General features: G+C 35.9%; 1 protein-coding gene and 1 non-coding gene across 2 annotated transcripts in view; both read left to right on the top strand.

Annotated features, from left to right (window-relative positions):
* Window positions 1-19,910, top strand: part of LOC118278204 (tRNA (adenine(58)-N(1))-methyltransferase catalytic subunit TRMT61A) — a 69,070-nt gene that overhangs the window by 42,192 nt on the left and 6,968 nt on the right. The window lies entirely within an intron of this gene.
* LOC118278338 (U4 spliceosomal RNA) lies at window positions 13,439-13,578 on the top strand. Its single transcript, XR_004783874.2, has one exon. It is a non-coding gene; the product is annotated as a U4 spliceosomal RNA (small nuclear RNA).

Below are 19,910 nucleotides of genomic sequence, written 5' to 3'. Positions count from 1 at the left end.
GAGCCCCGGTAACCCGCTAGGTAGTCCGCAGCTCAACAGACAACCCTGCTGTTCGGTCTCAGTCAAATGTGTAGTCCCCACCAAAATTCAACCGTATTAGCCAGTACCCAACTTCAGTATCTATTAACAAACATCTTACTTCAACTGACACAACAATAAAACTAATAATAGTGATGTTTCATTTCACATATCTCAAAATGAAATGCATACGTTAACAAGCATATTGTACAACACTAGCTCAAGATCTATACATGCAAATCAAAGAACAAAGGGGATTTAGGGCAGTGTAACACGATCCTCCATATTGTTGGCGCATGTGACGCAACGTATCTGTCGCACGCGCAGCCAAGATGGCGGAGTGATCGAGGGCCGACAGCCGTGGCGAAAGGATGCGCTCGCGCCGTGAAATCGCTCGTTACGGCTCTTGTGTTAAAACTTATACACCACTATACGCAACCACAAATTATTTGATTAAAAGTCGAAATTGGGCCGGCTATATATCGATCGTGGAATGTTAATTCAGAATGTTAGAATTTCAAATCATTGAATTCACATTCCGATAGTGACGGGGTTAGAGGTGTCTCGTAAAGCAATGGACAGATTCTGTGATAAACATCTACCGTTAGTTAGGTCGTGCTTGTTAGTACGAAAAAACTTTACCATTCGATATTGATATCGGTAAAGGAGCTGAATTTAAATTAATCTGTATAAATATTGGTATCGATTATTGTAGCCAATTATCCAAATTTTACTCGACAAACATAATCACTTCGATCAGAATTATTTCAACACTCCTTCCATGGAATAAAACTGATACTCAAAGATCTTCCAGATCATTCGCACCTGAGATATGGGACGGTTGTAAACGCTAGCGTTAACAGTTACCCAATCGAAGTCCGTGCTAACTCAATCGATTCCCAGAGCACTAGTAACCTTTACTTTAGTCCTTATCCTGGCCGATAGCATCGCGAACAGACGCCCTATATAGGAGCATACGCTGGCAAATGTTCATAGGACTCCGACAAGACTGGACCGTTACCCGCTGCAATCTATAAATCCCAACTTGACAAAATAATAGGCTAGACGATAGTTCCTCGCTATTAACGCCCAGCAAGATATATTGAATCTACTCTTCTCAATCAGATACCTTAATAGAGGCTCCTGCTTCGTAATAGAAAGTAAACTGCCTTAACTTTACTGTAGTGCTGTGTTAAACTCGCTGTCACACAAATCTTGGAACACTTGTAATATAGTATAATTGCCAGTCGCGATTGAGTTGGATTGTATTTCGAGTGCTGATAATTACATTGGATATAACATTGATCATTGATTCCTTTGCTATTAGACGCTTTAGATGCTGATGTTCAATGTACAGATTTTGCCGATGCCATATTTTTTTCGCCAGTATAATAAAAAGCTGCTAGTCAAACTTTAAATTTAAGAAACACAACGAAACAACGCTTGCTTTTTGTTTCGTTGTGTGAGTGGGATTACCGGAGGCCCAATTACCCTTCCCAATCCCCAACAACCCTTAAATTCCTAACCCCCAAAAGGCCAGCTACGCGCTTGTAACGCCTTTAGTTTTTCGGGTGTCCATAGGCGGCTGTGATTGCTTACCATCCGTCGGCTCGTTTACCGGCTTATACCATAAAAAAGAAACACTACAAATTAAAGAATACAATAAGTCTAATGAGATCTGAAATCTATCTGTCTGTTTATCAAATTTTATCAAAATCTGTCCCGTTGTTTTTGTCATTGTACAAAGCACCCAATCAATCTTTCACACTTAAGAAATGATTAATAAATAAAAACTGGTTCGCACGCTATCACTGACGTTGACATTTATTTTACTTTCAACTTGAAATAGTACTGATTTAATTGTTCATGCCTTCAGCTGTAGTCCACCTCCTGAGGATGCGAACTAATCGAACTATTCCTCTGTAATATTACTATCTGTCAAAACATAATCTATTTCACCATCCATAGTGTTGATTTTACAACCCATATCATTACTTTACGACGAACAAATCACTACAAATTTTATGATGGCTAAATAATTAACGGCGTCCGAGTATCTTGGTGTAATTCCATCGTTACGACGTACATATATTGCCTCAAGATTGAATGTAAAACATGTCTCTCGGTCTCTCATAACATGGACATTTACTCTGAACATTACACCTATTATTTATAGACGAAATATTTATATCTCTATCGTTTATTTCGTTAATATATACGTTTTCATCATTTGCTAGCGATCGACTGCATCTTGTAAATTTATGTTTCATATGCAAATAAGTGAACTTTTGGATTTATGCAAGCTATTAAATTCATTCAAGCAGCGTGTGACCTAAGTTATGTTCTTGTACGGCGTCCTATAAATAATTTGTTACTACCTCATATTTTTAACAGGACACTAGTCAATGTTATCCTTGAATTGACATATTTATACACATAAAAAAATAGAAATCTAGACATTAATCAAGAAGTGTATTGTGATATTAATTTCGATTTTGGACAAAAAGATTAATTGTCAGTCTAGATAAAGATAAGAAGATAGAATTACAACAACTATTATAGTGGTGCACCTATAGTAATTTAGACAGTGCTCTTAGTACAAGTTTGTTTTACGTCCAAAATCGAAAAGTGCATACGGCGCCCTGATTGGTTGGTTCATTCGCGCCAACCAATCAGAGCGTCGAACGCGCTCTCGTTTCATTTTCGTTCAACGTAAAGCAAACTCATACTATGGGTACTGATCAGTAAAATAAGAATTAACTACAAATTTTGAAAGTCGGGTTATATAAATATTTAAATCCCTAAATCAGTAAAGAATTGTTAGGAAATTCACTACTAACAAACTTCACACCTTCTTTTAAATGAAGCTTTACTCGTACATACAAAATGTTATATTATCCTTGATTCGGTTCTATCGTCTACTCAATAGCATGTTTATTGGTCGCAGTAATACAAACATGTGAGGTGTCGTCGTTGTAGTCGGCTTGTATCTATGTGTGGAAGACATCTACATCAATGACACGCGACACGGAATCAAACGCTGTACGATGTACTAAAGTGCTGTTCATATGGTTGGACTGATTGTCTGAAGTCATTTTTGTTCTTTATAATAAATAAAACTATGATTTTTTTTATACGTCAGCTTTTCTGATTGTAAATGTGACTGTTCAGTACCCTTAGTGAGTTTGCTTTATGTTCAACAAAAACGAAACGAGTGCGCGTTCGACACTGATTGGTTGGTTCATTAGCACCGGCCAACCACGGCGCCGAACGCGCTCTCGTTTCGTTTGGCTCTGAACTCCAATTTCAATCAAGTAATATTTATAAAAATCTTCTTAAATTGTAAAATAGAACCCGATTTCGAGTGAAAGACTAATCAATATTGTAGCAGACCTAGTATCATAATATTATGTTCTCATCTTGTTTGATTTACTGATTGATCAATATTCAACCCGTACTTTAAACTACATTAGCACCATCTAACGACATTAAAAAAGGTAAATTCATCATGAACTCAAGCATGCAATCTAAACTAGTCTTTAGACAGTACAACGCTCGGAAATGTGAATGTCAAGGTACGCTATGTGAGACAAATCTGTGTGTTTGAGTGCGGAAATCGATTCTACATGTTCTTACATTTCGATATTACATGAATTCTTAGTACGACAAATTGTTATCGGAATATGTACGAAGTTGACAGTGTTGGTAATCGAGTGATTGTAAGTGCGTCTGCAGAGCACATGGTCTCTGGTTTGATTAGATCAATCGAGCCAAGTGTCGATGAGATTATGTTAATGCTTTGCGATTAATTAGTATTAGCATTAAGTCTTGAGTTACACAAAAAAAATGGTGGTGATAGCATGCCCTCTACTATAACATAATATATTATATATAATAAGCGCCTGCTTCATCACCATCATTAAGTGCCCGATAAACTTATGTGACAGACAGTGCATACAAATTACGTTCTCAATTCAAAATTATCTGATGCATAGCAGTTATCTAGACTCGATTGTGAAACAAGTCGTAAGTCTAATAACATTACTAGCGAAGTCTTCACCACGAAAATTATGAACAAAATTCTAAATTGTTAAACAATTACTAAAGCTAGCGGGTTATATTAAGGATGACATCTAAATAGGAAGGAATAGGTTGCTTATAGGCAGGCGTACTCCGTCATCAGCCACATCATCCATTACCACCACATGAGATGGTGGGCAAACAACTACTAGATGTGTTCTTTGGATTTCAAAATAAGTCCAGGCAATATTCTAACTTAAAATATAAGACATCACTGTACCATTTAACTCATCTTCACTTGATAACTGAAATGCAAGCGCAACGGTTGCATCATCGTCGCGTCGATCGTAATCACAGCATTGTACAACAATATTTATGAGATGATCCCAGACCATCTAGAGGTGTGCAATGTGCATAGATCTACTAAACATGAATTTCGGATTAACTACTTTTGTTGTACAGATAGAATAGTACGCCGATATTGACTGGATTTTGTTGAAGATAAATTTTTTTAGTATAGGAGTACACCAGCAGACAGATCAAGTTAGTTGGACAAACTACAATAGTTGCTACAAATCAGTGTTATACTTTGCAACTTTTGTAATAGCAGACTAAGGCCCCTGATGCTAAGTGGTCAGAGGAGTTATAAGTGCGATACCAGCCTTTGAGGAGGGATAAGGTGATTTTGTAATACAGTTCATGATTTCGAAGTTGTAAAATACAAAATCATTTCGCAACCAAGGACTATGTTCGGTAATCTCTCTTGAAGAAACTCAAACAACTATGATTTTGTGGTTATTATTTTACTCGTGAAATATTAAACATTTTACTGTATTACATTAACAGCTATTTCTAGTCTAATTTCTAGTCTATTCCAAAGTTTAGTCCAATTTCTAGTCCATTCCAAAATTTAAAACATACTAAGTTATGACTGTATGTCCAGAAATCGTTTAATTGTAATGAACGTAATAAATTTAGCAAAACGAACGGCATCTGTATATCCCATAGAAGTTCTCGAGCACAAATAATTTAGGAGCACATAATATTTTGGTCTAATCACCCCTTTACTGGTAACTATTGTGTAAATGATTAACGTATAGTGCGAGTCGTGCATCATTTGCCAGCTCGTATTTATTTATGCCACCGGTTAGTGAACGGTTTGACTCAATTTACTGCTTAATCTGATCCACAGAAGATGGTACGTGGTGCATCGTTTACATTACACAATTTTATGGGCTTAGCCGCAATTTAAATGATCTCCAACAGATTCACAATTTCGAAATCCTATCGCCATAAACCAAAACAATTAAAATGACTTTTGTTTACTTAAATAATGATAGTTAAACAAGCCTTGATCAACGAGAAAATAGAAGCATTCCAAAGCCGTGACCTAGCAAAGCAATTTAGTGCATTATTGCAACGCACTGAGGCGACCGTTACTCGTAATTGACGCACTAAATAATCACATACGCGTAGCCGATGTCGAATGTCGAAACAAAAATACATAATGGTATTCCGACCACAGAATCACATTAACAATTTGCTTAGCGTTACCCAACTAAATAACTCAATACGGTGTGACAACGTAGCATCGTTTGACAGCGCACTTGTGGATTTCGGCTCGCGAGCTCTCATTTGCGATGTGAATTTACGAGGTAATGCCGTGGCAGGCGGGATAGAGTCGTCAGTCCCATGTAGTGCAACGCTAGGCAATAAATTAGCGCTCCGAAAGGTGTGTTCCCACGAACGCTAAACCGTATCAAGATGGTGGTGCGCGGAACAGCGCCGCTCCAAGCCCGCTCGAAACGGGGACACGGGCGAAATGCTTTATTTTCCCCGCGATTTATTTTCTCTATGTGACATTTTGTTGCGTTTTGTTAGCTGTCACTCGCTCACACTTGCAGCGTACATTGTTTCAATTTATGCAACAGAGGTTTCAGTGTTTATTTGCGGGTTATTGGTATGCCCTTGTTGTCTTTGTTAACATTCTTATTCTTTTACCAATTTGTCGGAATGAATTGGATTCACTTGAAATGATAAACCGATTTTATTGAATAAGTGAATTCTTTTATCTTTACTTTATGCACATGCTTGGTGAGTATGATATTTTGTAACTGTTAACGCTGTGACACATTGAAAGCCACAGTTTAATTGTAATGAAGAAACATGCAAGTTAATATTTCGTCTAGAATCTAATTTAGACATAATTTTACCAAACGAACTAAAACAAAACGGAACAATACAATACAGCATTGCACGAACGTCATACGAACACGATTCACCTTGAGCTCATTGAAATTAATTAATTGAATAAATATGATTAAGCACCACATCCGTAATTGTGATCGATCGTGTGTCCGCCACCCAAACAATGGTATTCGTGGGTTACCGGATAGAAATTACACAGTCGCTATTTAATATCCTTCGCTCACGATATGAAAGTGGTCAGTTGCTGGGTGACAGAGCTTTGTCTAAAGGGGGCTGATACTGACAGTCGGTGGGCGGCACTCTTGTATAATCGGGTGTCGAAAGAAATGGCAGCTATTATATTATGTGTGATGATGAATGAAGGTAATTAAGTTAAAGGCTTTGTTGCTGTTGGGACAGTTTATGTAATAATTAAGGAGTTTCTTATCTTACATCTTGGCGGTTCCACTGGACACTCGCTCACACTAGACAATGCTCTAATACGATCACTAGCTACACGTTAACTTAAAGTAATAATTTATTCCAATGTAGTCTAGGGATCCTGTGGCATCAAGCACTATATTTTTTTTGATTTGATAAATTGAATTAAAGATTATTTTTTATTTGTATAGAAGCATTATTTCAAAATTGTAAGTGTACATATGTGGGCACTATGTTTGAAACAACCCGCTTTTTTATTTTATATTCTTTACAAATTGGTTTTATTGTCCCATAGTTTTGACGTCGTATTGTCGTTACATTGTTCCTACATATATATACAATAGGTAAATGATCAAATAATGTATCAGAGATATTGTAAAAAACATTTTTTGAAAAGAGTAACGATGGAGTTTCTTGCTCGTTCTTCTCCATTCGAAGCAACACTTTGGAACGAGCGCCTAGCTTCACTGACAGACAGACTGACGGACAATTCAATTTGACGTTTCAAAAGTGCCTAATTTAGGATTAATTGAAATAAATGCTTTGACTTTGACTTTGTTGACTATTATATTAGAAATTAGACTCAACAATAATAAATATATTTTACTATTGCTAAACTCTCAGTTTTATTTTTGAGGGAAAAAATTATTCACTTGACTTCTCCCGCCTTGGGTGAGAGGAAGTGTCAAACTCTTACTAACTGAAAACCACACTGTTCCTTCTCCTGCTTTGAGCCAGAGCCCCAGTAACCTGTTACATTATCCGCAGCTCCGGATCAAAAGTCTCAGCTTAAGAGTTGAAGATCCAAAGTGTCTAAACTATTCCAAAAACATAACCCTCCTTCTGGCGCAGTCAGGTAAAAAATACCTATTATTGTAAAGAATTGCTAATCAGAAGCATATATTTACTACTATAATCCCAGAAGATCTCTCTACAACCTTTAAAGACCCAAACCAAACAGCTCTTGATATAAACAACAGCAAACCAAACCAATACCGAACCAACTTAATGACCAATATTTCATGTTATTACCAGAAGTACATCAGCAGTGTCTCATTGTTCCAGCCTAAGTAAAGTTAAGCCACTTCTCATAGGTAGCGGCTGACCCAAAACCGGGGACCGTCAGTTCGTGACCCGACCTGACCCCGATCTAGTAACCGCTTCGTAGCTATTGTCTCTTTGATTTGGGGATGGTGTAATTTATAAGCTGTTCGGTAGTTAAAGATATTAGTTGGTAGTAGTTTAATGTTAGGCTGGAACTTGTAACTACAGGAATGGTAGATATCTGTTCCGAATTTAATGACTCCTGAAGATCAGTCAGACTGCTTAATAATGCTTAATATCTGCGGTTAGCAACCGGATTGGTAATCGGAATAGGGTAGATGACTAATTTTTATGTTCTTCTTAAAGATTATTTTAAAATATTAAGTATATATGATTTTTTTATTTCCTTTCGGAAACAAATACTTTCCAAGATATATTGATTTGATATACCGCGTGATGTCTAGGTACGTTTTTTACCTAGAAATTATGTATTTGCTCCCACTCCTAAATTTGTTTTATCTAAGTGTTGTTATCTTATATGGTAAAATTAAAAAAAAAATACGTATCTAATTATTTTTAATTACCTAACCGACGGACTAAATATTTTTTTAATTTTCATCCCTATTTAAAAAGTTCAGGTTTATCCCAGATTGGTCTTGCCTGGTCTCAATCAAATGTGTAGTCATTTAGTTTAGCTCTTGCAATACCTGCGGGAAGAGGGATAAAGATAGTGTATTCTATTCTCCTGTTACCACTTCATCATCATCATTACCACCAACCTGTTCTCGTCCACTGCTAGACATAAGCCTCTCTAATGGCACTTTACTTAACACAATGTTGCACTACTTTATAACATTTTGTGTAAATGAAACGATCGAAATTGTTCAAATAGGTAATGATTGCTATTGTCCAATCAAAGTGCCTAAACTATTGCGTCACAGCAACACGTCTGGTATTTACCTCATTTCGTATAACTGAGTGGACCCTTAAAATTTTAATGGCTTTATCTAAAGCAGTTTATTGAAAATTAAACAGTTCAACGGAAAGTTAACTAGCAATTAATAAACTATAACAAATAACGTGGGTGTTATGGAATGTAGTAATGTTATGTTATGTTATAATAAAATAACTTTTGAGATAATATTTTTATTGCCACTTCACTCCGAAGGGTTTATGACGGATCAAGCAATAATCATTTGTACTTAAATTGAACTGTCGTTGGTGAACGTCGATACTAAAATCTTAATGTTTCTTTGTATCCGTTTGTGTAATGATTATCGAACTAATTTTAATCTTTTTGATTATTTTAATAGACCCTTCAAATTCCTTTCGAACAATATCTTGAATGTTGGACGATACTAAATTATCTGGACATTTATTTTACTGTTTTTCCGTTACATTGTGGCGACACATGACAGAAGTTGCACATAGACGATCCAGCAAATCAATGGATGACGTCATAAAATCTTACATCCCACATGAAATTTACATGCGAATAAACATGGATAGAAAATCTAAACAAACAATAGCTGGCCAGAAAGCCCGCCAGGCGAGTATGAGTAATCTCTTGATTTTTTTTTACTATAATTGTGAATTATTACTTAGCTTTTCATACTACGACAGCAAAACGATTTTCCATGATTAGTCACGAAATACGTTTAAACTTTACACCTACATAACTGAATATGTCCTCAAATCTTGCCAGTCATACCAGAACAAATTGACATATCCCTCAACAAAGCGAGTAATGCCTTAATTCTTATAACTTGCAGTGCAATGGTTCCGATATCACCATCGCTCGGATAAATCTCGAATCAGTAATTGAAATGTGTCTTTTTGACAGTCCACTCATGCAAACGAACATTGCTTAACAATGTAAAAGTTTACAATGTCGAAATTATTCAATATACACGGTGTAACAAAAAAGGGGTATATATATATATCCAGTACACGGTTTCTAGATAACATAACACGATACGGGAAGGGTTTTTTAAACTTATGTTTTCATGGCACGAAGTTATGAACTTATCCAATACATAAAATTCCAGAAACCGAACATTAAAATTAGGTAGATACTGGTACTAGGCGTTCAGAATTACAGAAGAAATGTTTCGTAATATTAGCGAGTAAGCCCTGTAGTCTTGTGATACGTTTGTATGATTTATAAAATCAAGAACCATGCGACACCAAGTATTTGGTACCAATTTTTTTTCAACATATTTTTAGCTGAAACTTTGTGTAGGGATTCTATTCAACCTGTATTCTTCAGTGCTTCTCGATGTATACGGCAATTTTGTTACATGCTGTATACTCGTGCAAGTATCACTTGTGCAAGTCCATGTCAAATCTATTATTATTATAAAGTTTTATTTATGAATAATTATCCGTATACCCTGACGGTCACACCTGAACATTTTTTTGCATAATAATCTGTGAAGGATTGCGTAATTTGCTGTCTTTTTGGGGGTATGTGTGTGGGTGTGATGTGATAAATATAAATGTGCTTGGTTTGTGGTGCTAATCGGTTAGCGATAAGTTTGTTTAGGTATACCTAATCTTTTTATAATGCAATCTGTAAATCTAAAGTTTCTTGTCTTGTCATAATGTTATTTATAGTCGGCAGAGTTAAACATTATTGGGCTTACAGTTTCAAAATTATTAGTAATTACCAAATCTGAACTAGTGGATAAAAAGGTCAAGTCAAATATTGCAATATACTCACACTCACAGTGTGGTATAAAACCACAATGGTTGTATAAAACCACACTGGCTCCATAAAACCATAGTGTTTGTATAAAACCAAAGTGGTTGAAAAAAACCAACAATATGTATATTATCTACTTGTACAGATTTGGTCCGTTGTAGCTAAGTCTAAACTAGTGGATAACATTGTGACAAGAAACTTTAGATTTACAGATAGCATAAACCACTGTGAAGATGAATGTGGTAACACTTAATAAAACACATCTCTAATATATGAATTAAATTGACACATAAGCAACTCCAAATAAAATACGTAGCCCCGAATCCAAAAACAAAAGCCTAACAGCTGCACATAACAACAAGATACAATCTTAATATTCATAACACAGAAATCAATTAAAGTTTTATTGCAACAAATCCACGCTATTGTTTCGAATCATTTACATTACATGCTATTAATGACGACTAACTTTGTGCTCTCGACTTCGCCCGCTTATATGTAGAACATTTCATTCAAGTAAGTCCTGATTCTATGGGAATACTGGGATAAAAAAATATACGGCAAAAGATTGAGGGAAAAAATACTAAACAACGTGTCGCAGTTTCAATTCCTACACGGAACAACTCTTTGTGTGATCATAAAATTGCTGTTCCGGATCAGGGTGGGATGTGTATGTGAATTTTATATATTTGTAACACACACGCATGACACGTTTGAGTACCAGTATATTATTTCCTAAATAAAAGCTTGCCAATGACGAAAGAATTTTATTAATAAATCCAGTAGTTTCAGTACCTCTTTTTTTGATGACGGGGAGAAACCTTCATGAAGGCGCATAGCTTTTTAGAGGAAAAATAGGAAGTGTGAATTTTTACCTCACTAAAACCTCCTCGGTGGCCACCATCTGCACCTAAAGGAGGTACCGGGTCCTCTTAGTAGACCAACACTCAATACAACCAAACAGACATTCAAATCATTACTCTTAATAATATTAGTAGTGGTATTATAAAACAAAAGAGTGTTGCAAGTGGTAAATGAGATCATTTGATCACCATTGTCTGACCCTGCGTAGATTAATGATTGGGGGACGTAGAAGCTGTTGAAGGATGAAGATTGGTATCTGATTGTCATGATTACAAAGGTCTTGTGTCTGTAATAGGTGCTGTTTGTACTGTAACCTATTTTCGTGTTGTCAATGAGTTGGTATGGTGTACGATTGGAAGTTTTGAAACAATTGTTGATGGTGATGAATGTTTTCCTTATTTCTGGATATAAAATAATTTAATTATTGATGTCAGTGTTTTTGATTCAATGCATGATATCCTTCAAATGCTGCGCATTGGTAATAAGATTACTAATATCTAATTTTAAATTAATGTTAATTATGTAGCATCAACTGGATGTATAAATAAAATAAAGTATGATATAATATCTGTCAAAATAGCAACAATATAAGCACCATAATGGAAATTCTAAACCACAACAGACCGCATTTTCTATTGGAAATATAGATGTATCTAAGTATTGTATCCTACACAACAGACATGTTCGATATTAAAAGCAAACATTTGCGACAGACCACAAATAAGACTCACCCCTTTGATAATAAAGTCGTACACAAACGCAAGGCTTTAACCGTAAGCCTTTCTCACAAAAGCTAAAGAGTTAACAATACAGAAAAAAATCTTTACTAAGAGGAATTCCACGAAACCGATTCACCAAATCAAAATCAGACTTTCCCAAAAAAAAAATCGCAATTGACATCATTTCACAGCACAAACAACAAACAAAAGACGATTTGGAACAAAAAATAATAAATTTTTAAACGTCGTCAATTCAGGGTCGTGAGTCCACGGTTATCAAAACAATAGTTTTTTTTTTTGTATTAAACTGTCATGGTGTTGGGGGAATTCGTGGGTTTTTGTGGGGTTTCTGTGAATAGGGGATGTAACTGTTTCATTGAAGAGTTGGGGAAGATGCAGCCGATGGACCGCGTCGGGTCACGCCGCAGCTGCTGTCCGGTGACCTGACTTGTTTCCATTGTCATTGTCAAGGAATCTGATTATAAATAAAATATGAATTGGATAGACCAGAGAAGTCTAATTGTGTGCTTTGTTTATAGAAATCAATTTCAATTAACTTAAAAAAGTGCATCATGAAATGTATTTTAAGAATAAAATTCCCTGAAATAGGTATGTGTAAACCACTTTTAAATTGGTGATCATTTTAGATTTTTGTTTTGGTTAAATATAGTGGTAAATTCATTAAATGCCTACATATGTATTAAATATTGTTAATGCACAATTAATTATTTTAATATTTATCGCATTATTGTAATATCATTTGCAATAAAAACCTCAGCACAAAATCTGTAAGCCCATAGAAAAAGCGCCACCTGGCGGATAAAAAAGGAAACTCAAAGTAACCTACAAAACGATCACTGAATTCGCAGCTTTTACCGATTAAATAAATCGTACGTCAATTTTATTTTTAACCCTAGTGACAATGGACAAAGTCTCAGCTGTCCGACCTCCGACACGGAAGGTAAGACGTCACGACCTGACAAAATGATCACAATACAAGTCGTGAGCGTCACCGTCCATTCACAGCGGACGTCTGAGAAAAGCCTACGTGCAACTATTTTCGCAGCCGAAATTCATTTGACACGCTTCTCGAAATTAAAAGAATAAAAATCAATAGTTTTATTGTGTTTGTTTCCGAAGAAGCCGTAATTTACTCGCCAGGTCGTGACACAAAGGAAATGCGGACCATTTTTGTTGTTTGTATTGTATTTCTGTACTAAATGTTGTTTAAATCATTGTGAAATATTTTATTTATAATTTTTCTACATACGTAATGTACAAATCCTCAAGAATAAGTTAATATTAAAAATACTTGAACATTGTATACGGGCGCGCAAAAAACTACCCCATAGCTCGATAGATGGCGTTGGGATCGAGATAGATCGCGCTATGGTTTCGTTACCGCGATTTGGTTGGGTCGGAGCCGAATTTTTTCAAAGTTAACTTTGCGCAGAGGCAATATCGTAACCAATGAGGTTAATCCGAGGTGCGATTATTGCTAGTTGAAAACTTTACCAATACCCCGCCGTGTGGACGTGAAATACCGTCCGCTATGGCAATTTTTGAATGGCCGTAACTGGCCTAATAATAACTAAAAATTTAAATGTTATATAATAGAAATTACAACATTTATAGTGTGTAATGCAAATAATATATTTTAATCATAAAATGTTGAAAACTAAAATGTAATATGCTTAAATAACATTTATATTGTAATTAATTAAAAAAAAATTTAGTACAAATGCTCGGAGTTACCGCTAGAGGGCGCCCTAGTCAGAACTAAAACTGCTAAAATAGTGGTACTATCGGACGACGAGGCTGCATAAAAACATTATAAACCTAAATGTTTCAACTATTACGGTACCACAATGTTTTTTAACATAACCTTTGTTATTTTTTATATTAAAATCTATGACAATGAAAAATGTCTATGAAATTAACCCTTGGTATTATGTAAGTACTTATAGTAATGAAATTAAGTAATTTGATACTTGTAGATGAGTAGTAATTTTAACATAAATTTCAACGATATTCCTAAAGTAATATTGGTACTTTTGACACATGAATGACTTATTAATCAAGTCGGTTTGTTCATTGGCTGTTAATACTTGTAATATTGCGTACTGGCTCCTATATTAAACATCATTTATCTGCCTGTCTGCGTAAACTGCACAGCGCACATGATATCCGAACATTACGAAATTGTTTCCATTATAATATTAATTGTTAATATGACTTTAGAGTTAACTTTAAATAAATTATATTTAATAAACTTGGAAGATTTACCGCCGTACTCAGAGTCATTTGATGGTTACTTAACCCAGTCCTTAGCAATTGTTTTCAAAACCAAATCGTTACTAAACGATAGTGTAAGATTTTACACAGAGACAGTTACAATGTAAATAATAATTCAATGTATCTGCGTACAGCTAGTATTAGTTTTTTCAAGACAACTTTTTGTGTAAACTGTAAAATAATGAATGATTATTTTGTTATTTTACTCATTTTTCTATGACCTATATCGATAGATCTGTGAAATTTGAGAGATAATATCAGTGGATGATGTCATTTTGTTAAACAATTTTACCTAGTGTTACAGTGTCACTGAAACTGTAAAGCTGTAAGCTATATTATTTAAGTTAGGTACGGTTAGTTAATAAGTGGAAAAGTACAACAAAACGAACCTTTTAAATTCACATCTGTCTTAAAGAAAGAATATGGCATCTCGTAATATTAATAACCTTTAATCATACTTGTAATATAATCTCGGCTTTTAAAAACAAATGACCGTCACTAAAAGGATTTTTAAATCGATACAAACATTCGGCCGGATTACGTTTCGATCCAGATTTTGTACTTATGATTTGACATTCATACTCGGTGAAAGCGCTCGCTTATTACCAATCGATTCAACCGATAATCGATCGTTCGGTTCGCATAATCGCATTAGCATCACGGGGGGTCCCGCTGTACGCGTGCCATTGCACTTCGGTAAGTGATCATAACGTACACTTCTACCAAACACAAGTAAAATTTTATTTAGTAACCGATACTTTATCTGCCCCTTCAGGTTCTCAGATCAAGGCCCAACTACCGAGTTTACTCCACATTGCACTAATTAGCTTTCAAAAACTCATGTACAAAGTGACAGCTTATTTGTTATCCGAACGGAAACATTGGCCAATGTTTTGTCTGCTCACTGCGCCTGCGTTGCAAAACATGGAATCAATCAAAGCTGTACTTATCGAAATTAAAGGACGTAGCAGCCACGATCTCGCCGAGATGGATCGCTGAACGTTTAAAATCAAAATACAATATTAATTGCTATCCTTGCGTGTCCCGGACACCCATTCCGTCATTTAGCATTCAAAATTAACCGAGAAGCCGTTTTATTCGTGATTGTTTATGTGGGTATTAAAATGTCGCGTAATTTTAACGCAGTGACTCATTATGGGCAAATGAGTGATTTAGGTGGCTGAGTGGTGTGATAAAATATGTGACAGCGGCGGGCCGGCCGGTCAGTGGCGTGCGAGGAATGTCAGTCGGGTGCCGATGCCGTACGTACGCGGTGACGATAATCAGATGCAGTGGAAGCGTGAAATTACTGTAGACGGAACGCTGGATTATTTTAAATATCGTTTAAAATGTATTTACGAAGAAAAATGGCGTTTTGTTCAGTTCTAATCCGTTCGTCTCATCAGCAGTGATTCTTGACTGTCATCCATTAGATGCTTTCTTTCTGAGTCCCTATTCGAATTGTCATACATACAGTGATTTTCTCATACCTACAGACATATAGACATAATTAAGCAAGAAACCCCTCACATCCAAATATCTCTAGAGCCTGTACTGCATCATTGTTATTTCTTTTATAAGCAAATAATCGTGGATCATCCAACTTCGCAGGATCATCAAGCACACTAGCAACATAATCTAGATCCCACAAAAGCCGTACAAATATAAATCGTAGCGTATGATGGCGCGGGCGGTATCTGCCGTGATTCATAAGCTCTCATTACTGACACATGGCGGCGTAATAGCTCGATTGATTTACGATACCGCTCGATTTAATCGTTGCGTAATCGAGTATCGAATGTATCGATACTATTGACGCGCCGACTGTATCGTCCTTTTATCGGATAACACGTTTTGCGGTGGGAGAATTTAATAATGATGATTTGCCGTAATGTTTTCTCAAGTATTCTTCATTTTCATATTTCACAAGACGTTCACTACTAAACATAGGTGTCCTTAATCTGAAAATCATTTTAAGAGGTTGATTTTGTTAGTCAGAAAATTCTTCATTACAACCTTACCAATATTTTTCTGAAGTTCCTACTTTAGAACTATGTCTTCTACATCAAGATTAGCTTAAGCATGTATTATAATTTCAAACTTATCCATGCTCTTAACCTACCCATTAAGATCTACAACAAATACGGCTTCAAAGAGCTATCAGATCACCACAAATGGGGCCCAGTAGGGTTGATGCCTGATCCAGAGCTCCGAACTACCTAGCGGATTACTGGGACTCCGGCTTGAAAAGCAGGAACGGATGGTTTTTAGTCAGTAAGAGTCTGACACCCTCCTCCTCTCGCCCTGGGCGGGAGAATACATTGGATGATTTAAAAAAAAAAGGCCTACAACAAAAACCATCAGTCCTTTGTTAAATATTTGCCCAAAAGTCCTTGCAGCAATGAAAGTTTTAATGTAGTGCCATCTTTCGATCATGCTAATTGTAACATTTGTAGTAATATGAAGACAAATGCTCGTGGATGTGTCTGCAGGTGGTGGTCGCGTGCGTACTATCTGTTACACAGACGAGAGCGGCCTTTTAACATTATCTACGACCAGGGACAACTCGTATTTGTTACCGACTACTTCATGACTATCGAATTCCACACGCACTTCATAAGTACTAGTTTCCAATTGATATTATAATGTTATTAAAATTAATAAATGTTAGTGTAGTTGCGTGGGTGAATGTTTTCATCTTAGCTGTGTTCTCTTAATTAGAGCTTCATGTGCTTTAATCTTGATAGTAATAAAAACTAGTCCCAAAGTTTTTTTAGCCCATCAATCGTTCTTGCATTTTTCAACCCTACCAGACTAGATTTTAGTATTTCTATGAAATAAATATTTGTTTTGTTTGTGATTGCAGTAAAGAGCCTTAAATTTTTTAATTATTATTATGCTTTTCTATCTAATCCATTATTTTTTCATTGAGGTACATCAACCTCCTCTAAATTAACAATGCTAATCAGGCGAGATTGGGGCTCAGGCGATCGATGTTACATTCTCTATTCCCAACCCAATTACTTCCACAACTACCTCATCACCTATTCCTTTCAATTGAACAATACCTTTCATCTCAACTCATCGTCCCAATAATCCAAGATCAACAATTTTGTTTTTATTCCTTCCACCGGGATGAACGTCTAAATCCGTTGTCAGTTCGTTTGTCACGGCGGCGACAGGCAACATGGTCGCCGATAACACTTCTTGTTTTATTGTAACCGTTTTGGCAGCTGGGTGACGGTATATCAGTGTTTCTTTTACGGTACGAATCATTTGCATATCGTATTTCTGGGTATTTTGTACCTTTTTCATTTGCTTTTGTTTTGTGTGTAAGATTTGTAGTAATATTTGCAAAGGAATGTCGGGATTGATACGTTTGGATTTGTTGTAAGTTTTGTGCAGATGTCTTATACGTTCGTTCATTTGAACGCATTGATTACCATTTTACATAAGGATAATGCTAAATACTCGTAGCTTTTTTTACTATAACAAGATTAGACTTGTTTGTATTCGCTTTAGTTTTTATCTGTCGTATTTTTATAACAGCTCCTTCGCAAATAGTATCTATTATAGTGAAATACGTCGTAAGGTCTTCGACACGAGCGACGCCACATTCGGCACGGGCCAACCGGCCGGTAATTATTTTAAGTGTCAATAAATAATAAAGTCGGCCGCGCGCCGTTGAGTGCCCGTCCATCTCTCTTATCTCAATTCTTAATGCGCCTCTTTGCTCGTTATTCTTTTTTCAAAACCTTTTTATTTCCTTTTTCGTTTATGTCATCCAGTGGAGAGGTTAAATTCTGTGTTGACAGCATGAAGGTTTTATGTTTTAATCTGGGCTTTATGGGCGTTTAATCGGTTGTATTAGAAAGAGTACGTCGTCGTTTATTTCTTGTTATAAAAGCTTATCTATTTTATGTTCGCTGATGGAGGTGAAGCCGAGTGTGTCGTATTGTATTTTAATATATTCAAAGTAAAGCATAGCTGTTGGGTTAACTGTCGAGTAATAAAGCGTAGGTAAGATAGAGTTGACTAAAATTAACAATGCGATCTAAATAAAGTTGATATAATAAATCAAAATGTAACAAGTGGACATGGTTTTGTTGTGTTTGGGAACACAGCGGTCCATCGATCACGGCGCGTTCGACTCTGGATTTATGTTACGTAATTGCGGTGCGTGCGCGCAGCTTGTGCGCACAACGAGCGATGCCTTCGACATTATGTTGTTTTTTAACGGTTAATGTCTTGATATCTCTGTTAATGTGGCAGCCAAGTGCAAGTTTATTATTATTCGCATTGAGTAATTCTTTAACACTTTCAATAAGTTTAATGTACATGACAACAAGTGGGTAGATTGAGCTGTCTTGCGTCTATCAAATGAAGAGACTAAGTATTGTAAATATTGCGATGCATTCTTAATAATAATGTATTCTTTCATTGTTGTAATGTGTAGGATGCAAGTAATAACTTAGTTACTCTTACTAAACAGACATTTTGGATTGTTTTTTAAACCCTGAGAATTGAGATTTTCGATATGGAAAGGTGTTAAATTTCAATCTAGTCGTGGTACGTGTTCCTTAAGTAGCAATTTAGCTGCAATATTAAAGCTTCAATAAGTTACGAATGTAACTATGTCACATACGGGTCCGGGAAAAGGGTAGGAAGAGATACACATTACGGCACGGACTGCCGCTATACAATTTTGTGTAAAAGCATTCTTATAGAGTTATGTGAAAAAGCACTCTTTAAATTGTTAATCGTCGTCACATTTTTTTACTGCTGGACTATGTGGCCTCCTTCGCGTCTTTCTAGATGATTAAAATAGTTTAGCAATGTAGTGAATATTTGTAAGTTTGATGTAAAAACACACAAGTTTAAGAACAGGCCAAGGTTACGAGACGAAGTTCAGTTGTGGTTACAGTGCAGCACCGAGCACTGTGTTGGTTAAATTAGTGTAATCTCCGCCACAACTCTGTCAAGGTTGCCAATTATAAGTTTATACTGACGTCGTCATTACTGCGATTGAGTTCCACAGTTTTAGACGATGGTATAAGTGCTTTTGTTTGTTTGAATGTCACTTTGTGCTGTTTTATGAAACGGTTTCATTCTATTAGTCGAATTATAACTTTTCTGGTGTTGTGAGTGTCTATGAGCGATGTTCACATTGATCTCGCGTCATAAGGTGATCTGAATCTGAATACTCGTATGTCTGCTATCCGCGTAAAGAAAATAAAGAGTTAGCTTACTGCCTAAAGTAATTGGATATACAAATCAGTCTTTATGCATGGAAAGTTAAACCGAACATTTTTGTTCATGAACCAAAATGAGATTTAGCAAATAATTTAATATGTATAACTTTCGTGAGACATACTTATTAATTATTATTTTATCGGCTTACTCACGTAACTGTTTGACGAGTAACTCGACTAGATTTTAACCATGCTAGAGAATTCATGAGCAGCATTCCGCAACACATAACATAGTAATTAATTTAGTAGCAAAACTTCGTAGTTGTACAGTTTTGTAGTTCAGACGAACTTTACGATTTATTTCATAACCGCTAATAAACGTAAGCTTTATGAAATATGGCAGCGGTTTTAAACAAAGCAAGGGTG

The sequence above is a fragment of the Spodoptera frugiperda genome, chromosome 18, assembly GCF_023101765.2.
Source record: "Spodoptera frugiperda isolate SF20-4 chromosome 18, AGI-APGP_CSIRO_Sfru_2.0, whole genome shotgun sequence".
Classification (NCBI taxonomy): Eukaryota; Metazoa; Arthropoda; class Insecta; order Lepidoptera; family Noctuidae; genus Spodoptera; species Spodoptera frugiperda.
The sequence above is the reverse complement of the archived record's forward strand: the minus strand, read 5'-3'. Positions and strand labels throughout refer to the sequence as shown.